General features: G+C 41.2%; 1 protein-coding gene across 5 annotated transcripts in view; it reads right to left on the minus strand.

Moving 5' to 3' along the window:
- The window catches only part of LOC143888469 (COP9 signalosome complex subunit 2-like), a 61,129-nt gene that overhangs the window by 24,044 nt on the left and 12,466 nt on the right, over positions 1-24,619 (minus strand). The gene's annotated exons all lie outside the window — the stretch shown is intronic.

Raw genomic sequence — 24,619 nt, forward strand, 5'->3', positions numbered from 1 at the left:
GTCAGGCCGACTTCCTGCTGATCCCATGGCCCTTGAGGTTCCGATTTCCTTGGTGGAGGAAAGAAAGAAGAGCTTGAAGAGCTGCCCCATCGGGAGTCTGCTGGAGGACGTATGGGAGTGGGTTAAAAGGTGCTGGGCCTGCCGGAATTGCAAAAGCCTAACTCCATTAACTCAACGGACGTTCTATTTCGCTTTGAATCAGAATCCCAAGCGACTGCTACTCTCAGGCGAGGGGGTGAGGCTTTGGGTGGATATCTCTCTTCCCTTAAGCCGTGGTTTCCAGCATATAACACAGGTGCTAGAACCAACAGGCTCAGATTTTATGATATCCCCCTCCATGTATGGTCAACGTCAACAGTGGAGGCCCTTGGGCAACACCTGGGCCAGGCTATGAAGCACGGGTACGTTCGGGCACGCCGAATATAATAATATATTTTAATATTTTATTATCTATTTATAAAAATTAAAAATAATAATTGGAGAGCAATCAAATAACAATAATATCACCAAAATGGAAAATTCTAATATTACTCTTCATTTCATAAGTGATTAAGTTCCATATTTCATAACATGAGGCATCAATACTTTATTCATTTGAAAAAAAGTCTGTCGCCAATGTGTTGACCAGTGCCTGACAAGATAAATAATTTTTAGAGACCAAATTATGAGATTTTTTTTACTGGACTTTTGGGATTTAATAGTGTCTGGACATGATAGATTTTATGAATTTTTAAAATTTGAAAAATACCCCACCGTTTGGAAGTTAAGAAAGTTAAAATTTTGACATGACCATTTTTCTGCGAATTTTGTCCTAGAACAGGAGAGTTGACTCTTTTTTTTTTAGATTTGGGTCTTGAAACTCATTTACCTAAATGGTTTACATGTAAATACTAAGTACATGAGAGGAAAGAGAAGAAGCAAGAAGGGTTTACAAACCATGTAAGAGAAGCAGGACGTGTCGGGTACGCGTGGGTGCGACCCCTAACGCACCCGACATGCACCCAGTACAAGGAAAAGGCTTTTTATTTTTTCAATTATAGGGGTACGTACCCGGGACGTACCCAGGGCGTACCCGCACCCCATACGTGTCAGGTACGGGTACGGGAGGCCCGGGAGAGTACCCGTGCTTTCTAGGGGCCAGGTGGTCCAGACTCAGCTTTTTGGAAATCATGACCACTGTATGACCTTCGCTTCAGCCTTGGTTATAACTCCATTTTGGAAATCTATCCCCTCATCCATCAATTTAAGAGTAGACTACATCATTTACTCCGTTGGAGTTAAGATGATCTCTGAGGACAGTATTAAAAGTTTGGAGATGTCGATAATGGGTGAATCAAGCAGTAAGAATATTTTGGCTGCTTGTGAGGGCCCTGAGCAGAAATCTGACAAACACTCGCCGACGATGGCTGGTCCTCCAGAGAGAGGGACAGACGCTAATCCCGAGGTCTATGTAAGCGCTAGGGAGCCGTTGGTGGGCCCTTGTTTGAATTTTGAATCTTCCATGTCTTTAGCTGGCCCTACCGCCACCACCCACCTAGAAAGTCAGAAGACGGAAAAGCTGTCATGCTTGGGAAGCGGGGTCAGACTGGAGTTGGATCCAAGGAAGCAGGATTCTTCCTTATGAGTGGAGAACCTCGATTCCCGGGTTCTCGAATCCGAAACGGGAATCTTCTCGAATCCCCAAAAAACTGGGAATCCGGTTCAAATTCGCCGGTAACCCGATTCTCACTTTTGGGAATTGCGGTTTATGATTCTCCGGAAACCCGATTCCTACTTTTGGGAACTGCGGTTTAATATTATGTGAAACGCGATTTCGCGGCGATTCCCTGGCGATGTCCAACTCTCCAGCGATTCCCAGACAATTCCCCAGCGACTTCCCAGTGACTTCCCGGCGACTCTCCGGTGACTTCACGATTCCCGCTTCCGACTATTCCGGGAGCCTTCGATTCCCGCTCTGGCAACCTTTGTTGGATTGACCTGGAAATCATTAATTGCTGCAGCACGAGGTGAAAAAAGGAAAGCCTTCCGTAGAGATATTGCTGACAGTTGTGTATTGAATTCAGCTAAGGAGAAAAAGCCCTAAAAATGAAAAACAGATTTAATAATAACGAAAGTAAAGGGCCAAAGGAAAAGCTCCCTCGTACAGGAAGAGGTAATATACCCCGTAGAAATTTGGAAGTACGGGTATTAACTACTCGGGGTGGTCTCTCAGTCTTTACAAGAAAACTTAAAGGTATATTTAGGAAAGAGGATTGCAGGAGGAGATTGGCAGTTGATTCCAAGAAATTCCTTCGAAACTTTGACAGCTCCTCTCCAACGGACATGTCAGGAAAGGAAGCGGCTCAGGGTGGAAACTCATTGGCCACCCAAGACTTTTCGTTTGTGGCTGGAGACATCGAGCTATTAAAAGACCTTCGATACAATGAAAAGCTAGCTAGGAAGGAGTCACCCACCCCTTGTGAGGCTTCACTCAGCCCGCTAAAGAAGCGCTGGGCTCAGTTAGGGAAAGCTTCTACTAATAATACCAGCATCGTACTTAATTCCTACGAATCGATGAGTGACAAGGAATTGCATCTACCTCTCCTTGAACTTCCCATGTTCAGCAAAATTCTAGAAAAGGAAAGACGTACCAGGCGGCGCCTTAGGGAAGACGAAAGGAAGAATGTTATTAGGGATTTGGAGAACAATCGGGACAATCCGGATTATGCATGCCGAGGAGCCCCAAGGGCCTAATGAAGACCTTAAAGGTAAGGCAAAATGGGTTGATAATAGGTCAAAAGAATTAAGGAGTCCTGGAATGTTTTCCGAAGAGTTTGATGATTTGTTAACAATAGGGGATGTATTTGGTATTGAATACGAGGAAGACTTGGGGGCAACCAAAGACATGATTCTTGCAATGGCGGCAAGAGATAAGATAGAGGAGGCAAGAAAAAAAGAAGCCGATAAGAAGATTGGGGAAGGGATTTAAGCAATTAGCCCGTACGCTCCTCTGAGACGGGCTGAGGAATGACTGGAGGAGGAATTCTTGTTAATTAGCTGGTAGTTCAACGAGTCTTTTTTAAAACCCGTATCAGAGATCATAGGAACAATTTAGCATGAAAGAAATTTGATAAGCTCGATAGAGCTATTCGCCATATGGGACACATTTGCCAATCCTCTTTAGGGGTGCAACTTGGGCGGGCTCAACCCGAACCCGTCAGGTTCAACCTGGGAAAAAGACGGATTGGGTTGAGTTCGGGTTCGAGTTGAGGGCTTGGGCAACCCGACCCGAGTTCAACCCGATATTTTTAATAATTTTTTTAGTTTTTAAGCTTAAAATCTAGGGTTGGGTAGGGTTGAACTCGGGTCGGGTTGGCAAAAAGGGTTCCTCGGGTCGGGTCGGGTCGAACCTCATCGGGTTGGAACTCGGGTCGGGTCAGGTCGGGTTCGGGTTGAGGCCAACCCGACCCGAGTTGCACCCAAGGATTTGCTATGTTCTAATCAGACCTGGTTCTGTAAGTATTCTTGGGGAAGACGGAGTATTCCTGGGGAAGAATCGAAGAATCCGTCTGGACGACATAATGAAGAATTTTGTCACTATAAGTTTGGAGGCTTTAGCCGATTGAATTTCAGTTGAATTTTAGTAGTTTGTTTTGGGAAGAATAGTTTTCTGGTGGCAGGTTTATTGTCATAAATCCAGTTGACGCTGCCCAAATTAGATATTGTTTAATATAAGTGTTACACTCTCCAAAGTTCTAGAATTTTAGAATGCAAGTTTGACCGGTGTTTTGAGAGGTGCATCAAGAATGATACAGGAAATGACAGGAAATTAGATCGCTCAATGGTAGTAAGGCCTATTTTTGCTTATTGTGCGTCTCTTACTTTGTACATCTTCGATTCGGTCTCGGGGATGCCCGTTCCCTTATCCATTAATATTCTGTAAAGCGAGATGGGACTACTGGTCCCGATTGCTATCTTAATATTAATGAAGCTGTCATTTTTCAAAAAAAATAAAAAGACGAAGAGTAGTAGTAGAGAGAGGGAACTAGAGGTATGAGACTAAGAATAGGTATTGGAGGGAGGGAAAGAGAAAGAGTGCTCGGGGGGGGGGGGGCGTGGGTAGATGGGGTACGGAAGGGGGTTGCAGAGTTTATGGTGGAGAGAGATTACGGGAGATGGGAAGGGGAGGGATATACGTATGGAGGGGGGCAGAGGATACCGACGGGACAGAGGGGATATACGAACAGGAGGGGGGGAGGGAGGGCCATACGTACGGAGGGGGGCGAGGGGGGTTTACGTACTGGAGAGGCGGGGGCGGGGGATACGGACTGGAGAGGGGGGATATACGTACGGGAGGGGGGTGTACGTAGATACAGAGTGGGGAGTGGGGATACGTACTGGAGAGGGGGGTGTACGGACGGAAGAGGGGAGGAGGGGGAGTTACGTACTGGAGAGGGGAGGTGATGTAGGCTGAGAGGAGAAATTAGAAGAAGAAGTAAAAGGGAAGGATTTAGGGTGAAGTAGAAGAAGAAGAATTCAAGAGGGGAAAGAAATCTCACTTAATTATTCAATAATTCATCAAAGGTAACTAAAAGAGCTGTAGCTTAGCCTATATATAGGCTTTTAACAACCCTAAAAGAAAGAAACTTGCTAAATTAAGAATCCCTAAAAGAGTAAACTACCTTAAAAGCAATAAATTCTCCTTTTAAGGGGAGGGATATACGTATGGAGGGGGGAGGGATATACGTATGGAGGGGGGCAGAGGATACCGACGGGACAGAGGGGATATACGGACGGGAGGGGGGGAGGGAGGGCCGTACGTACGGAGGGGGGCGAGGGGGGTTTACATACTGGAGAGGCGGGGGGGATACGGACTGGAGAGGGGGGATCTACGTACGGGAGGGGGGTGTACGTAGATACAGAGTGGGGAGGGGGGATACGTACTGGAGAGGGGGGTGTACGGACGGAAGAGGGGAGGAGGGGGAGTTACGTACTGGAGAGGGGAGGTGATGTAGGCTGGGAGGAGAAATTAGAAGAAGTAAAAGGGAAGGATTTAGGGTGAAGTAGAAGACGAAGAATTCAAGAGGGGAAAGAAATCTCACTTAATTATTCAATAATTCATCAAAGGTAACTAAAAGAGTTGTAGCTTAGCCTATATATAGGCTTTTAACAACCCTAAAAGAAAGAAATTTGCTAAATTAAGAATCCCTAAAAGAGTAAACTACCTTAAAAGCAATAAATTCTAAAATAACCCAACTAATGTCAAATAATCTCAAAAATATCCCGGCATCAGAATCTGGTCGACGACGCCACTTGACAAGATAGCGTTGAAAACCACCACAGTGTGAGGAAACGATCTCATTGGCAAGTACAGCATCAATCTGGTCGGCAGGAAGTGGTGGAACTGGTGGAACCACTGGTACTGGGGCCGGAATAGAAGAGCTGGCAGTCCAACCTGTAGAAACATCTGTCGGCATAGTAGGAGGCTCGAAGGTACCTCGATATGTCATAAGATTTTCAATATTGAATACAGGACTAATATTCATATCAGCAGGTAAGTCTATTAAATATACATTAGGGCCATACTTACGAAGGATACGAAAAGGTCCAATGACTCGAGCATGTAATTTTTTGAAAGAATGATGAGGGAAACGCTCAGGACTAACACGAACCATTACATAGTCGCCTTCATTAAATTCAAGATTCCAACGATATACATCAGCGGCTAGTTTGTAGTCAACATTACTCGTAGCAATCCTACGGCGTATATCAGCATGTAGGTCACGGATGTGCTGGGCAAAAGAATCGGTTAACTGAGAGGGACGGGCATCAGGGGGTAATGGTATAAGATCAACAGGCTGACGAGGGTTGACGCCATGAACACTCTCAAAGGGGCTCTTTCCAGTGGTCCTATTAACGGAACTATTGTACGCGAACTCGGCAGTCGGTAACAAAAGATCCCATGTACCTGGACGGTCTCCGACCAAATATCTTAACAAATCACCCAAACTACGATTAACGACCTCAGTCTGACCATCAGTCTGTGGATGAAATGCTGATGAAAACTTCAATTGTGCTCCAAAGAGTTTCCAAAGTGTCCTCCAAAAATAGCCAACGAACTCAACATCTCTATCAAACACAATGGAAATTGGTAGCCCGTGAAGTTTGACAACCTCCTTAAAGAACAGCTTAGCAACCTGCACGGTGTCAGCTGTCTTGCTACACGGAATAAAGTGAGCCATCCGTGAGAATCAATCTACCACAACGAGGACAGTCATTTCCTTTAGCTGTCCTAGGCAGTCCAAGGACAATATCCATGCTGACATCTTGCCATGGAGAGTGGGGAATATGCAATGGCGTGTATAAAGCTAGTGTTTTGCTTCTTAGCCTTTCCCAATTGATAGGTACGAAATTGGGACACAATTCACGCTACTTCTTTCTTTAAAGATGGCCAGTAAAAGCGATCCTCGACTAACGTGATTGTCTTATCCCTGCCAAAGTGTCCTGCTAGGCCTTCAGCATGCAATTCCCAAACTAAGAAATCATGAAGTGAAGTACAGGGAATACATAGCCTAGTTCCTCGAAATAGATAACCGTCTTGTATTAAAAAATCAACATGGTCTCGACGGTTACCCTCATGAACATCTTGAAAGATGAGGCCAAAATCGGGACACGTGGCATACTCATTCTTCAGTCTATCAAATCCTCTGACCTTAACACTCACAGACTGTAACACCATAACCACACGACTAAGGGCATCAGCAACTTTATTTTCGACTCCGATCCGATGATTGAGGACGAACGTATATTCTTGTAGAAATTCTATCCACTTAGCGTGCCTTTGATTTAATTTCTTTTGGGAATGAACGTATTTCAACTCTTCGTGGTCAGAATACAAGACAAACTCCTTCGGTAATAAGTAATACCTCCAATGGAACAACGTTTGTATAACAGCGTACAACTCTATATCATATGTAGAATATCATTGTTTAGCCTCATTAAGTTTCTCGCTAAAATAGGCTATAGGGTCTCCTTCTTGACTTAATACACCTCCTATCCCCACTCCTGACGCATTGCAGGAAACCTCAAAGACTTTAGAAAAGTCAGGGTGAACTAGGACAGGAGCCTCAATCATCTTCTGCTTGATATTATGGAAAGCTCGAGTGGCAGCAGGTTTCCAATGGAACTCTCCTTTTTTCATCAATTCCGTTATTGGAGCCATAAGGGTAGCGAAACCCTTAACAAAACGGCGATAAAATGTGACAAATCCATGAAAACTTCAAACCTCAGAAAGTGTCTTAGGAATCGGCCACTCATGAATCGCTCTTACATTTTCAGGGTCAACAGAAACACCCTTTTCCGAGACAATAAAACCAAGGAATATCACCTATGTCTGCATAAACGAGCACTTCTTGAGATTGGCATAAAATTTGGCTTCTCAAAGGATCTCAAGAACTTGCCTAAGGTGATCCAGATGTACTCCCTTTGAGCGACTAAAGATCAAAATATCGTCAAAGTATACCACCACAAATTTGCCTAAAAACAGACGTAGGATTTGAGCCATTACCCTCATGAATGTGCTCGGCGCGTTAGATAACCCGAAGGGCATGACTAACCATTCGAACAAACCGTCCGATGTTTTAAAGGCGGTTTTCCATTCGTCACCTGGACAAATTCGTATCTGGTGGTATCCACTTCGTAAGCCGATCATACTGTACCAACGAGACCCTGCTAAAAGATCTAACATATCCTTAAGACAGGGTATTGGAAATCTATACTTGATTGTGAGTTTATTTATGGCGCGACTGTCAACACACATTCTCCATGACCTGTCTTTCTTTGATTGTAACAACGCGGGTACAACACAAGGGCTAAGACTGTCTCGGATCACACCCCACTGTAGTAATTCCTCGACCTGTAGGCGTAACTCAGTGCGCTCAAGAGGATTCATGCGGTAGTGTGGAAGGTTGGGCGATTGAGAACCTGGGATCAGGTCAATCGCACGTTGAACATCCTCATGGGTGGTAATTCTGCAGGAAGTTCATCAGGAATCACATCGTTAAATTCCTGTAATAACTGATGACCTTAGGTGGTAGGTCAACTGGCTGCTCCGATGAGAGCTGAAGAGCTCCTTCATCCACTAATGCCAACATATGGCCTGTCCCTTGACTGGCTCCTTCAATTTCTTTGCGATTCAGGATATGACGACCCTTTTGTTTAGTTGGCTTTGAAGATGAATTAAGCTTGGAACCCTTAGCTTTATCCGTAGGCTGTGCAAGCTTCAACTTAATTGTTTTACCACGATGTTTAAAAACATAGGTATTTTCTCGCCCATAATGAACTACGTCCATATCATAAATTCAAGGGCGACCAAGTAAAACATGAGGACATCACACCATATCTTATCTGAGTAATCTCCCATTTTTTATGGGGACAAGACACCTTTGTGAAACGAGGGATGTCTTATCAACCCAAGTGACCTTGTACGTTTGCAAGTGTGGTTCGGGTTTAAGCTTCATTTTAGAAACACCCGCTTGGGAGACAACATTCATAGAACTCCCACCGTCGATGACAATTTTGCACACTGTGCCTCCGCAGTCAAGATAAGTGTGAAAAATGTTAGTGCGCTGACAATCATCTTTTGCTGCAGGTGTAAACAAAATGCAATGCACTACACCAACACGCGTGCCATCAAGTGCTCCATCGAAGTCATCTTCATCTGCAAAGTCGACAGGATCAAGCGACTCGACTTCTTGCTCGTCATCTTGGTCCTCGAAGGGATCACCATGCTCCTCTTCTATAGTAAGGGTGCGATGTGGACAACGTGAGGCAATGTGACCTTTCCGGTGGCAGTTAAAACACTCCGGACCTAATTTGAAGTTAACGGTCCTTGACAAGAAGTTATTGGTCATTTACCCCGATTAGTGCTAACTGCTGGACCAAAGTTGTTGCTTCTACTAGAAACATTGGTGGTGTTTCATGAAGCAACTGGGCCTGACTGGAGAACTTTACCAGTCTGCTGTGATGACCACGATCTAGTCGTTTGGGTCTCTCTCATTTGGGACGTTCCACCTCTACGGTTGGGGTACTTGAGATATTTTTCAAATGCAAGAGCCTTATGATAGGCTTCCTCCATGGTCTCAGGAGAATGGGGTTCAACTTCTCCCTTAATCTCAGGTCGCAACCCATGTATGAACTTCTGGATAGTCATGGAAAGCTCTTCGGTTACATCACATCTCAGCGAAAGCTCTTCAAACTTGGACAAGTACTGAGTGACCGTAAAGTTCGACTGCGTCAAATTTAGCAATTCTTCCCGCAGTTGATGTTGTAAGTCCAATGGTTCCCACCTTGGCATTCCCATCTTCTTTTGATGATTCCAATACACAAGTGATTTTATATCACTAATGTGTTTGATTGTCTAAGTTGTAGATCATGATTGTATAAAGATAAGATTGCTTGGATTGAGGCCAAGAAGCTCTCATTGGACCACATTCGGAAGGCCAAGACATCGGAGATCCAAGACGCATGAAGACTTGAAGCATCGCAATTGAAGATCGAAGTCGTTTTAGAATGTAAAGATCAAATCCTAGTTTAGGTGTTTAGAGGCATAAATAAAGTAATCTCACACACCCTAAAATGTTTAAGAGATTGTCCTTGTGGTGTTCCAACACTTTGGAACCCTCATAACAATCCCAACTTGGTGTAGAGTTGGAAGCCCAAATGAATAAGAAATATGAATTGAAAATCTGCTGAAAATAGGCTTCTCGGAACTCCGAAAGATTCCTCGGAGCTCCGAGAAATGGTCCAGTAACATTTTTCCAACTTCTGTTTGTATTCCCAGAACTCCGAGAGAAATTCTCGGAACTCCGAGAAAATCTCTCGGAACTCCGAGACCACTTGTTCGGGAAGAAATTATGACCGTTGGAGATTTTGCCAGATTTACCACTATGCCCCTCAAACGGTCATATTTGGTTTTTCTATATATATGGGTATTCCAAACTTCCCAATTATCAATCCTAACACTCTAAAACTCTATTTGAACATCCTAAGAGTGAATAAAGCTTGTTTATGCCTCTCATCCTCTAGAATTAGGATTTGGATCATTAGGCTCAAATTTGTACATCTTCTACAAACCTTGTAAACCCTTGTGAGGGATTTTTTGTTCTTTCTTTCTTATTCAAAAGATTGTATTCGGGCGAGTGTTCGGAGAAGCGGAGCCCACTCTCCGTGGTGAGGATTGCCACCAAGGTTAAAGGCAATTGGAATTGTAATTGGCACCGATCTTCGCCGAAGTTAAGAAGATCAACATAGTGAAGCCATCAACGGGTTTGGTTGGTGGAGTGGAGTAGGCCTCGCGTTTTGAGGACTGAACCACTTTAAATCTCGGGTGCACTCTCTCTTATCTCTTGCTTTATATTTGCATTGCGCTTAGGATTTAACTTGTGTGCTTTATTGCCATTTTGATATCTTAAATCTTCAAAATTGGGTTAGAGTTTTCAAAAGCTTAAAACTTGTTAGTAACCTAATTTTTCCTCCTCATATGTTGCCATTAGGATAAGTACTCGGGCCTACCCTTGGATTTTCACTTGGTATCAGAGCCTTGGCTCTTAAAAGATTTTCTTTTCTTAAAATCTTTGGTAAATTGTTTTAAATTTTAACAAGGGAAAGATCATAAGATCATTGGGAACTTTCTAATTGTGAAATGGCAAACATAAATGGAACCGGACTTCCGGAAGGCCATTCCACAACTAGACCTCCTTTCTTTGATGGGTCCAACTATGGACATTGGAAGACAAGGATGCGCTTCTATCTTCTTTCGATAGATGTGGAGCTTTGGCATATTGTAGAAAATGGATACACTTTGCCTTCCAAGCCATTTGAAGAATGGAATGTTGTAGAGAAAAGGCATGCAAATTTAAATTACAAAGTTATAAACTCTTTGTTTTGCGCCTTATCTGCAGAGGAGTTTAATAGAGTAACTCTTTTTTATTCCGCCAAGGTTATTTGGGATACTCTTGCCGTTACCCATGAGGGAACATCACAAGTCAAGGATTCCAAAATAAACTTGTTAAAGAGCAAATATGAAATGTTTAGAATGGGTCAAAATGAAAGTATTTCCGAAATGTATACCCGATTTTCTAAAATATCAAATAAATTAGCTAATCTTGGTAAATCTTATCCTACTGATGAGCTTGTGGGTAAGTTGCTTAGGTCACTTTCTCCACATTGGGATCCAAAGATCACCGCCATACAAGAATCAAAGGATCTCAAGACGCTAACTATAGAGGAGCTTGTAGGATCTCTTATCACTCATGAGATACTCCTCACTAGCCGACAAGAGGAGAAGAAGCCAAAAGAGAAAGAGAAAGAGAGTAGATCCTTAGCACTCATGGTGAAAGCGGACTCATCTTCCTCAAGTGAGGCGGATAGTGATGAAGAAGAAGCCTTGAGAAAATTCAAAAGCTTATGCAGAAAGAAGCACAAAAAGGATAAAAAGAAGAAGAAAAAAGAAAGTGAAATAGAAGGAGGAATAAGATGCTATAATTGTAAGAAGACGGGACACAAAAGACCGGAGTGCCCTCTTCTCAACTCATCTTCCTCAAAGTACAAGGGAAAGAAGAAGGATTGGAAGAAGAACAAGGGTCTTGTAGCCGCTTGGGATGCTTTTAGCACCTCGGGAAAAAGCTCAAAGTGAAGGGGAAGCTAATAAGGATGATCTTTGCTTCATGACACTCACCTATTAAGATGAGGCAAATTCTAACCCCTCTTGTAATTCATCAAGTAGTGATAGTGGAAACATATCTTATGATGAATTGTGCATTACCTTGCATTCTCAAATTTCAAAAAATAAAGTTAAAAAAAATCTATTTCAAAATTAGAAAATGAACTTGATGTTTTGATAAATGAATCTTCTTCCAAATCTCAAGCTAAAGTAAAAATTGAAAATTTTAAACTTGAGATTGAAACCCTTAAGGGTTGTTTGGATGAGAAATCTTGCCAAATTGCTAAACTCCAAAATGTGGCAAGCTCTCCCAAATCTTATGAAGATGACACTAATGATTTTCTAAATCAAATAACCCATCTTCATAATGAAAATGAAAGGTTAAGATTATGTCTTCATGGATTCCTAAATGGTGATAAAATTATTTACATAATCTTCAAGAATGCTAGTCATAGACCTAATCATGTATTTTATGATAGGACTAGTCTATCTAACCCTCATGTTAGATGCCATTATTGTGGAATCAATGGTCACTACCAATTCCAATGTGCATCTAAGATTAGGGATTGTGGTGGAACCAAGAAATCTTGGGTTCTTAAAGCCCTCATATGATTTTCTTCATATGTGTTTTTAGATTAGGGGCTTGCACTTAAAAATTGAATATCTTTGTATGGTTATTTAAATATCCCCTCTTGTGTTGAATAAAAACTCTAAATAGGGGGAGTTCTATGTTTGTCTTTTTCCTTGAAAAATGGGGAGCTTAAAATTGAAAATTTTATCCCTTTGATTTTCTATTACCCCATCTTTTTTATTGATGCCAAAGGGCGAGAAAAACCTAGTGTAAGGAAATATATGTATGCTTTTATTGGAAAATCTCTTGTGCTTGTCATCATAAAAAAGGGGGAGATTGTAAGCCAATGGTTCCCACCTTGGCATTCCCATCTTCTTTTGATGATTCCAATACACAAGTGATTTTATATCACTAATGTGTTTGATTGTCTAAGTTGTAGATCATGATTGTATAAGGACAAGATTGCTTGGATTGAGGCCAAGAAGCTCTCATTGGACCACATTCGGAAGGCCAAGACATCGGAGATCCAAGACGCATGAAGACTTGAAGCATCGCAATTGAAGATCGAAGTCGTTTTAGAATGTAAAGATCCAATCCTAGTTTAGGTGTTTAGAGGCATAAATAAAGTAATCTCACACCCTAAAATGTTTAAGAGATTGTCCTTGTGGTGTTCCAACACTTTGGAACCCTCATAACAATCCCAACTTGGTGTAGAGTTGGAAGCCCAAATAAATAAGAAACATGAATTGAAAATCTGCTGGAAATAGGCTTCTCGGAACTCCGAGCTCGGAACTCCGAGAGATTCCTTGGAGCTCCGAGAAATGGTTCAGTAACATTTTTCCAACTTCTGTTTGTATTCCCGGAACTCCGGGAGAAATTCTCGGAACTTCGAGAATTTCTCGAAACTCCGAGAAAATCTCTCGGAACTCCGAGACCACTTGTTCGGGAAGAAATTAGGACCGTTGGGGATTTTGCCATATTTACCACTATGCCCCTCAAACGGTCATATTTGGTTTTTCTATATATGTGGGTATTCTAAAGTTCCCAATTATCAATCCTAACACTCTAAAACTCTATTTGAACATCCTAAGAGTGAATAAAGCTTGTTTATGCCTCTCATCCTCTAGAATTAGGATTTGGATCATTAGGCTCAAATTTGTACATCTTCTACAAACCTTGTAAACCCTTGTGAAGGATTTTTTGTTCTTTCTTTCTTATTCAAAAGATTGTATTGCGAGTGTTCGGAGAAGCGGAGCCCACTCTCCGTGGTGAGGATTGCCACCAAGGTTAAAGACAATTGGAATTGTAATTGGCACTGATCTTCGCCGAAGTTAAGAAGATCAACGTAGTGAAGCAATCAACGGGTTTGGTTGGTGGAGTGGAGTAGGCCTCGCGTTTTGATGACCGAACCACTTTAAATCTCGGGTGCACTCTCTCTTATCTCTTGCTTTATATTTGCATTGCACTTAGGATTTAACTTGTGTGCTTGATTGCCATTTTGATCTCTTAAATCTTCAAAATTGGGTTAGAGTTTTCAAAAGCTTAAAACTTGTTAGTAACCTAATTTTCCCTCCTCATATGTTGCCATTAGGATAAGTACTCGGGCCTACCCTTGGATTTTCAGATGTTTATATAAGGTGGCCACGTACTTATTCGTTAACCTGATCTTCATCTCATCCCAGGTGAATTCGTATGGCTGTCCTAAACACACTAAGTTCTTTTGAACAGTTTGCCAATGCCGCTTGGCAGATCCCACTAACTTAACCTAGAAAACTGCACCCGATGAAAATCATCCATTTTATATCACGCAAAGTAGGCTTCCAAGTCTGCTAACCAATCGAGGAAAGCATTAGAATCCAACTTTCCATCAAAACTAGGAACCTCAAGTTTGACCTTTTAGTTATATCCATATGACCAGTATGGTGACGATCTGGACCCTGTCTCTGAGGTCGAGTAGCAAAACACCTCTCTGGCTACCTATCATGCGTAGGTGACTGGACATAATTCTCTGGGTCGTCTTCCTGAAATTGTTCCTTGTCAACAAAACCCTCGTGATAGGGTTGGCCAACATGGTTATTTCTCCTATCATTGCCCTGCATATGACTTTCCCTAGCAGGGGTTTCTCTAGCAATGGGACGAAGTCTCTGAGGCGTGGGGAGAAGGCCTCCTGGACCGACAGGATGTCCAAGAGCATTACCAGATCGGCCTGCCTGTAGCCCAAGTCCATCCACGTGAGTGGTAGACCTGTCACCCAATTGACTCTCAACAGGGCGTTTGCCCATCGATGTGGAAAATTGCCTAAGGTTCTCTTCGAGTTGTTCTATTTGTCCCACCATTTGTTGTACTGTTCCCCTAAGAGTGTTCACAACATCTTCCAAGGTGTTGACTCTTTCTTCCATTTTGGTTTGTGAATGTGCTTGTATGCTCATGGACTACGGGTAAAGAAAGAATGGGGTTTTTGCTGATATATGACGCAAATTACTAAAAGTAATGCAACTAAACTATGCTAATGTAATGCGAGGGAACAAGAAAGTAGTAAAAGTAACTACTTAAAGATGGTGCAACAAAAAAGGGTTTGCAAAAAAGGATTCAAGATAAAAGGGTATGCTAATAAGGGTTTGATGAAAGCAAGGTTGATGTAGGCCCTTTTGCAAATTTAACAGCCAACTAATAGCCGAAGAAGTCCTTGTGGTCTTCCTGACAACTGCTCTGTCACAGATCGTCAATCGAAAGTCGGGAAGCTGCTGATCAGAAGATGGAACGTGATCGACGGCTGAGATTGCTTCTGAAATTGTGATGAAAGTCGCTGTGTACGGCTGAAACGGAGATGGATGGATATTTTCTCCTTTTGGTAATGATGAAGGATCATATTAAAATTGAGCGCATTTAAAACTTGAAAACTCATCTTAAGTTTCAAATGAAAATTATGTGGATCTTTTTCTAAAAATTTATCATTAGATAAATATGAATAAAACATGTTAAGTTGTAAATTCCTAAAAATAATAATAATAATTAGTCAAGAAGTTCTCTTTTCTACTTGTAATCCTTACTTCTTTTTTTGAAAGATGACAAATTTCATTAATATTCAAAAAGCATTCGGGACTAGGAGTCCCATCCTGCAATACAAAATATTAAGATGAATTGGCACAATCATACCCGAAGCCATTTTAAAAGTAGGCAGAATAAATTACAAAAAACCAGCTATTTCTTTCCTCTTTTGTGCTGCACATAGTTCTTGAACTACACCTAATTCTAATCTGCACATAATCCTTTCCTCTATTCCTTTGTCTACTCCTTTCTTGACTAATCACAGTAAGGACTCCCAGACCAAACTGCCACGGCTAGCGAAAGACCATGGTCTCTCAAGCTATTGAGGAAATCTTTTCTCCACTCATCTAGGATCTGGAGTTACCTAGCGCAGAGATTGACCCCTGCAATCATTCATTCTAGCAAATTACCTTACACCCAACCTAGTAATCCTGCAATCATTCATTCTAGCAAAAGTAGGCAGAACAAATTACAAAAAACCAACTATTCCTTTCCTCTATTGTACTGCACACAGTTCTTGAACTACACCTAATTCTAATCTGCACATAATCCTTTCCTCTATTCCTTTGTCTACTCCTTTCTTGACTAATCATAGTAAGAAGGACTCCCAGACCAAAGTGCCTAGGCTAGCGAAAGACCATGGTCTCTCAAGCTATTGAGGAGCTAAATCTTTTATCAACTCATTTAGGATTTGGAGTTACCTAACGCAGAGACTGACCCCTGCAATCATTAATTCTAGTAATCCTTACTTATATTAACCATTCTTCCCTAATCTTCTACAATCATACTCTTTCTATGTACTTCTTGTTTGCTTCCAACAAGGTTTTAAATTTCGGTTTCGGTGTCGGTTTCAGTCGCCACCAAAACCGAAACGTTTCGGTTTCGGGCCGAAATTTCGGCCGAAATCATGTAAAAATATGGTTATGATTTCATTTTTTTTTTTTTTTTATAATTTCAACCGAAATGTCTAAAATTTTGGTGTAAATTTCGGCGATTTCAATAGAAATTTCAGCTATTTCGGAAATTTCATAAATTTCGATGGGAATTATAACATTTCGGTGGATCTATTTAAAATTTCGGTGGAAATTTTGTAAAAAAGGCTAAAAATGAAATTTCATTGGCGAAATTTCGAAATTTCAGTGAAATTTCGCCGAAATCTTGTAAAGAAACGACTTCATGTAAATTTCGTTTCGGTCGCAGCTAAAACTGAAATTTAAAACCATGCTTCCAATGAGGCTAATTATATGCTTCATGTTGACTTTCAATGACGCCTCCCACACATTTTCTCTAAATTTTCTTTAAAACTTTTCGCTTTCTGCATTTTCTCTTTTCTAAACCTCTCGGTTCCTGCTTTTGCTTCCAGCATAGCTTATCACACTTGCTTCCACTTTGGCAACTATGCTTCCAACCCACTAGCACTCCTAACTCATCATTTAATGTAACCCATTTCAAGTCCAACAATTTACAAGGACTCACCTATTTTATCATGCAGGCCCTTGTGGTCACTTAATAACTTAAGTTATCAATTACAAATGACTTAAATGCCCATATAAATTAGGGTTTTTGTTATAAAAATGTGGACCCTATTTTAAGCACCTACAACTTAAAGAGACCAAGTGATATTGGTGGGAAAATACTGCTCTACCCCTCCTATAACTTAAAAGGATTTAAAAAAAACATAAAGGATACTTTAAAAATTAGAATATGTATCCTAGGATGGTCTCCATTAGATCTTTGTTGTGAATGGTGATAAAAAGCCTAGACCAGAAGGATTCAGTATGGCCTTTTCCAGAATGTGGGATAGTTTAAAGGGAGATATAATGATGATGTTTGAAGAATTCCACATGAGGTGCAAACAGAATTACTATTTCAAGTCTACCTTCATTTCCCTTATACCCAAGAAGGATGGAGGCGAAGGAGATAAACGATTTTAAAATCATTAGCCTCATCAATAGCATTTAGAAGATTTTAGCCAAAGTTTTAGCAGACCGGCTCAAAGATGTTGTGGCTTGTATCATCTCCTCGTATCAAGAAATTTTCTGGAATGCATACAGATTCTACATGGGGTGCTATCGCAAACGAATGTTTCGAGTTGTGACACAAGGACAAAACTCCCGGGGTTGGTTGTAAAATTGATATGAAAAAGCCTACGATCACATAAATTGGGTTTTAACATACCATATATTGGAAAGATTGGGCTTTGGGTTTACTTGGAAGAAGTGGATGAAAGAACACATCTCAAATCCATCTTTCTCGGTGATCATCAATGGAAGCCCAAATGAGACTTTTTCATATCTTAAGAGGCTTAAGACAAGGAGATCCGCTCTACCCCTTCTTGTTCACGATTGTTCAAAAAGACTTAACTCAGGATGTTAGTGAAAGCTAAGGAATCTAATCAGATTGAAGTGGTTAGGAATCTAGTCAGCCTTGGGAGCTGTCTCCCACCTCCAATTTGCAGATGACATGATCATTTCTTGCAAAGCATCTCAAGAATAGATTGAGAACATATAGATCGTCTTGAGATGATTTGAAGTGGCTTCAGGATAGAAAGTTAATTTGGAGAAAGCCCCATAGCAAGGTGCAATGTGGATCAAAGTCGTGGGCAAATATGGGATGAAGTCTAGGGTTGATTGACAGCTTCATTTCTCTTCTCCTTGTTTACCTAGGTTTACCGTTAGGATTGGGCATTCCCTCAATAACATTAAGGAATCCTATTAGACAGAGAATGGAGAAAAGGCTGACCAGTTGGGAAAAATCTTTCTTTCCTTGAGAGGACACATCACTCTTATAAGAGCAGCCCTAACCAATCTTCTAGACTAGTTCATGCTTTTATTTGGGATTTTGGCATCAGTTGCGAAGAAAGTGGAGAAACTTCGAAGGAATTTTCTATGGGAAGGCAAGGAAGAAGGTAAGAAGCTGAGGCACATCGTAAATGGGGATTAGGTGTGCTGGTCAAGGAAAGAAGGGGGTTTGAGAATAGGAAATTTGGTTAGACGAACAATGGCCATTTGGGAAAATGGCTTTAGTCTTTCGGAAACGAAAATGATGCCCTTTGGAGAAAAGTTATCTGGGGAAGCAAGGGATGGGTGAGAGGCAGGTGCGTTAGGTAGGAGTCGAGGCCCGGGTGCGAGGAAATCCATTTTCTTTTTCTGAGAGTTTTACCCAAGGGATTATATTTAGGGTCAGGGATGGGAAGAGAGTAGGTTTTTTTAGCAAGACTGTCAGGTATTGTCTCATTATCCTACAAATTCCCGAGCCTCTTTAGTATTGCCAAGAATAAATGTGTGTGACTCATAGTGTTTCCAAGAGTGGGGAAAGGATGGTTTGGGGATGTAGAGTTGTATAGGTATCTATCAGACCCTGAATCCATTAGCTATACTAAGCTTCTTTGTAGATTGGAGGTATATTACATCCCAAGAGATCAACTAGATAGGAGGGTATGGACTCCGAATTAGTGGCATCTTCTCTGTCAAATTATTTTTCATATTCTTGGGCCACCCCACGGCTACTTTTCCTTGGCAGAGAATTGAGACCCTTAGTCCCCCCTACAGTTAAAAAGTATTTTTGCTGGATGACAACTCTCAGCAAGATTAACACTTGGGACATGCTACAATATCTACATTTTCATTTGACAAACAAATGCTATCTTTGCACAACGGAGGAAGAATCCATCTCTCATCTCTTCATTCATTGCCATATGACCTTTATTTGGAAACAGGTGCTCATATGGTATGGGTGAGCTAGGTTTTTCACAATATGATCCAAGATATGATTTCAAATTGGAGAGTAATAAGTTTGGGCTCCTTGGGTCTGATACTCAAGCAACTCACACCTTTTGCAGTTTCATGGTATGGGTGAGCTAGGTTTTTCACAATATGATCCAAGATATGATTTCAAATTGGAGAGTAATAAGTTTGGGCTCCTTGGGTCTGATACTTAAGCAACTCACACCTTTTGCAGTTTCATGGATCATTTGGATGGATAGGAATTCTCGAATATTTGATGATAAAGACTGTAGCTTAAGATGGTTGGTATGGAAAGTTAGATTGACAGAGGCATCTTGGGCTGTTCATCAGCTCTCCAAGGGTTATTCAACGGAAAGCATCATTTGGAATTGGGATTCGATTTTTACTGGAAGCATCCCCAAAACAAAAGTGGTAGCTAGGTGGAAACCCCCTCCTAGGAATGTCTTCAAACTCAATGCCGGTGGTGTCTCCCCTGTCAAGCCAGGCATGGAAGGGATTGGAGGCGTTTTTAGGAACTATGATAGCGAAAACATCCAACTCTTTTGCTGGACCAATAGGTTATAATGATTGCACTAAAATGGAGATATGTGCTCTACAATACGATTTGTGCATTTTCATTAGTCAGATGAGGCATAACCTAGAAATGGCTAGTGACTCGTCCTATTCTTTACGGTGGGCAAAAAGGGAGTAGCAACGGCCCATGGAGACTTGCCAAGTTCATTGATGAGACTAGAGACCTGAGTTTGTTTAGAGCTATATCGTTTTCGCTTATTCCTAGAAGAGCCAATGATCTAGCTGATCATCTAGCCAAATCGGGGGTTTCTTTTTTCTTTTCTTTTTTGAAAAATGACAAATATATATATATATATATATATATATATATATATATATATATTTGTCATTTATATTGATAATTCATACGAAAGATACATGAAGAAGGGACCAGGAGTCCCCCATTATTACATCGTAAGGCGGCTAAGGAGAGAACTCCATAGCCCTAAAAGATAAGAAAAAAACTATCCAAAAACTATCTCCATTTACATTCCCAATCCAAACCAAAAAAAAAAACATATGAAACTTCCAAATGAACTTTGCGATCTTCCTCGGAGATCTTGAATAGAACACCCATAAGAAAACTCCCCAGAGACTTTTGCGATCTTCCTCAAAGCATAAGAACAACTTCAAAACATAAGAACAACCTTTTGCGATCTTCCTCATAGATCTTGAAAAGAAACCTTCCCATCCAGAGTCTCAATGTCTGACTCCATTACATCCAAAAAGATTATACCCAATCCCATAACCAAGAACTCTTTCCCAAAAAACTTTTCACAGAATGAGGAACCCCTCATCATTTTTGGAATTTTGTAGAGCTTTGAGCTCTCTAAGTCCCCTGCCTAGAGTTTTCACCTTCTCCGCCCTATCCCGCCTCTCAAATTCCAACAGCATTTCCTTTGTCTTTTCCACATTTTCCTCAAAGCCGATCCCGAAAGCAGTCCCCATCTTTGGCATCCTCTCAAATTCCTCAGAAAAAACCTTGTCTTCCTCCACAGAAGCCTCTTCATCCCCTTCGACAGGTTCTTTGCCAACAGCCCTTTCCATGCATTCTTTTATATTCCCACTGAGTTCAGCATCCATGGAGTTTCAAGAAAAAGCCGGTTCTCGTGGAGGAACCACGTTGGATTCAGCCATGCCCTCCTCGCCCTCCGATGTCGACTCATATTCCTCCTCCAAAACTTTCTTTTCCTCCTCTAGCTGCTTTCTGAAGAACGGAATATGGTGCATTGGAACACATATATCTGTTATGTTTCTTTTGCCTGTCAGGGTTTCTATTTTGGCCTATTTACCCTTTGCCTCCTCCAAAAAAAATTTCCACTGAAGGTCTAGGTAAGCCTCTGCAATTTCTCCACTTGACGGTGACCTTTCCTTTTTCATCTGTATTTTTTTTCCTATCATTTTTCTTGGCCTTTTTTCACGCACAACCAATGTTATAAAATACGTTTCGTTTCGTCCGAAATGGATGAAACGTTTCGTTTTCATTCCGAAAACGGAACGAAATCCTCAAAATTTCGTTTTGTCTGAAATTTACCGAAATTTCGATCATTTCGTCCGAAATTTTGGATTTCGTCCGAAATGGACGAAATTTTGAATTTCGTCCTAAATAGCCTATAACGGCTAGTTTGACTGTTTTTCACAGAAATTACCTCAATGCCCCTGTAACGGCTCTTTTGGATTTTTAACCATTTTAGCCTCAAAATGTGACCGTTTATAGCTGTTGGGAAGGGTATTTTAGTCATTTTTACTTGCACAAACAATAAAAAACTCTATAAATAACCTTTCCCCTACCTTCTTCTCATCCACCTTCACATAAGTGATTCTCCTTCTCTTTTCTACTTTCACTTACACTATCTATTCTATTAAATTTCCTACAAGTCTACACTCTTCTTCAACTCAATCCAAGTCCATTTTGGAGCAAAGGGAAGGCCTACCTTCAACTTACAACTACAAGAACTATTTCCAAAGGCTTGCAAATTACAAGTTACACTACAAATTTCAAGTGAAGGATTACAAGTTACACTACAAATTTCAAGTGAGTAAAGGCTAATATTATCTCATTCTCTTCAACTCAAGTTCAACCTCAAGGTTCTCTTCAACTCAAGTTCAACCTCAAGTTCAACCTTCTACTTCATTTTTTTTGTAATTTGTTTCCATTTCCTTTCTTCTAATTCATTTTTCCCTTTCTTCTTCTTCATTTCAGAATGAGTGGGTCGGGACCTTCTGCAGGAGTATCCTCTACTGGTTCGGCACCCGCTAGATCGGATGACCCGGCATGGGCTTACGGTACATTGGTTCCTGGTAAAAAAAATTAAGTAACTTGCATATTCTGTGGCAAAGTCATATTGGATGGAGGTATAACCCGCTTGAAAGAACATTTAGCGACTGTTCCTGGTGAAGTAGCATCATGCAAAAAAGTGACTGAAGATGTAAAATATCGAATGAAGCAACTTTTAGATGCAAAGAGAAAAGAAAGGGCTAGGATGAGCGTATCCAGAGCAGAGGTTGGAGGTTTTTATGGCACACCAGACGAAAAAGAAAAGCAGGATGATGAAGAAGACATTGGCACACCATTGCCTCAGCGAAGGGGTAAGGAAGTTCTTATAGAACCGAGTAGTACAAAAAGGAAGAACGGAAGCACATGAGGGATCAGGAATTTCTTTGCACCACGAACAACCCAGGGAGCCTAGTGATGAAGATCGGCGCCCTTTGCGCGTCTATTCGAGACGGGCCCGCCCTCCGAAATGCCCATAGAGTTGTTTTTGTTATTATTTAGGCCCCACATGGACCTTTTTGTTATTATTAGTTTTGTTAGGGATATTTTAGTCTTTTATCTCTTAGAGTTCTATTTTAGTAGGTTTCTAATTATTAAAGTTCTAGTTTTAGTATGATTCTATTTTTGTGGGTTGTATTTGGCTATTTAAAGCCATAAACCAACGTTATTGGTATTTTGGATGAATATTGATTAAGTATTGGGAATTCTTCTTCCCCTCTTGTGTTCGTCTCTTTCTCTTCCCCTATTCTTCTCTCTATTCTCCCCCTAATTCTTCTTTCTTCTTCTTCTTCTAATTTTCTCTTTACAGCCCACATCAATTTGGTATCAAAGCCAAAAGATCCAAGAGTTCTAGCGATTTTTTTTTTCCAAGTCTTCTCAATCCAAAGATTCTCGTGTTTCACCGAAAATCTGCAAAGAAAATCTGCGAAGGTGTTTTTCGTGCTGCTGAGTTGACTCACCCAATCAACTCGGTTGTCTTCAACCTCTTAAAACCCTAACCTTCATCTCTTTAACCCAATACCCAACCTAACCCTTACTTCATCTCCCAGCCACCACCCTTGTTGTTCAAAACCTGCATATGCCATTAATCCAAAACTGCCCTTTCACAAAACCTGCATAACTAACCGACCATCATTGAGTTTGAGTCAACATCCTCTTGGATTTTCCGATTGCAACACGCAACCCAGCCGCAAGCCACGGCCAATTTCCGCAAGAACCAGATTTTGGGGAGTTTCCGTTGCCGTATTCCACCAGGATACAAGAGGAACCCTCTCTTGTCGTGTCCATTGAACTGGTAAGTTTCTTCTATTGAACTTATATTTTGGGCAGGAGGAGATCCCCAAATCTGAAATAAAAAGGGTTTGGAAGTTATTTTCAATAGCCTGAGAACTATAAAGAAGGAAAGGATCAGTAAAAGGAAAGTTACCTTCTCATGTAAGGAAGCAACAAAGTGGGTCCAGCTGTTGCCAACCAATAAAGGCAACCCACTTTTCTATTGCCCATTTCAATCCACCGATTCCACAATAACTTGTGAAGCAAGTTATCATTCATACAACACTTTATTGTTGTTGTTCCCACGTAACTTGGTTTCTTCTAGCAAAAGATAAGCTACCTAATACCTTATACCCCTCTTTCCCTTGCACACTCCCCTTCCATTAACAAATACATATTTCCCAACCCCACTTTCTCCTTGGACACCCCTTTATTTAAATCATTACTTATCTTATACACTAAGATAAGTTTTACGCCTTTTCCTCCGGGACACCCCTATCTTAGTTACTTTTAAAGTTAATTTCCTATCCCCTACATTCTTCCCTTGGGCACCCCCACTCCTTTTTTCAACCCAATTTGACCCCCTAGTTTATCTTTAGGCACCCCCCTCAAAAAAAAAAGAAAAAAAAAATAGAATTTTCTTTTCTCGCTCCCTCTCTCTACTTTCTCTCTCTACCCCATCGCATTTTCTCTCCTCACCCGAGCTATTTCCGCTCAAAATTGGCCCTCGACCTCAACACAGAAGTTTTTCGTGACAACTTCTAGAATACATCCAGCCTATTTTCAGCAGCACAGTGATTTTCAGCACAGTTTCAGAAGCAATCACAGCCGTCGATCACGTTCCTTCATCCGATCATCAGTTTTCACACATCCGATCGACGATCCGTGACAGATCTGCTGTCAAGAAGACCACCCGGACTTCTTAGGCTATTCGTAGGCTTCCGAGGTACGCATCTTCTTTACTGAAATCAAGACTTAATATTCCTATCAATAGATAGTCGTTAAATTTGCACATAGGGCCCATATTCACCTTGTTTTCATCAAACCCTTATTTCCTCCACGTAAAAACCCCTTTTACCTTGATTTTTCGAACCCTATTTTTATACCAACCTTAAGTAGTTTCCTTTATTACATACCTGTTTCCTTGCATTACATTAGCATAGTTTAGTTGCATTACTTTTAGTTATTTGCGTGGTATATCAGCCAAAATCCCATTCTTTCCTTACTCGTAGTTCATGAGCATACAAACACGTTCACAAACCAAAATGGAAGACCGCGTTAAATCATTAGGGGACGAAATGAACACTCTTAGGGAGTCACAAGAACGAATTGAGAGAAGAACTACAGCAATGGTTTGTTGATGCTATTGAGGAGATCTTGGGAGGAGATTGGGCTAAGTAGGATTACTGGAGCGCATCCCGGGATTTCTAAAGCAAATTTGATGGCTTGAGCAT

Source organism: Tasmannia lanceolata, unplaced genomic scaffold (assembly GCF_043159265.1).
Source record: "Tasmannia lanceolata isolate RefF3 unplaced genomic scaffold, GAP_Taslan_0.1 ptg000012l, whole genome shotgun sequence".
NCBI classification, from domain to species: domain Eukaryota; kingdom Viridiplantae; phylum Streptophyta; class Magnoliopsida; order Canellales; family Winteraceae; genus Tasmannia; species Tasmannia lanceolata.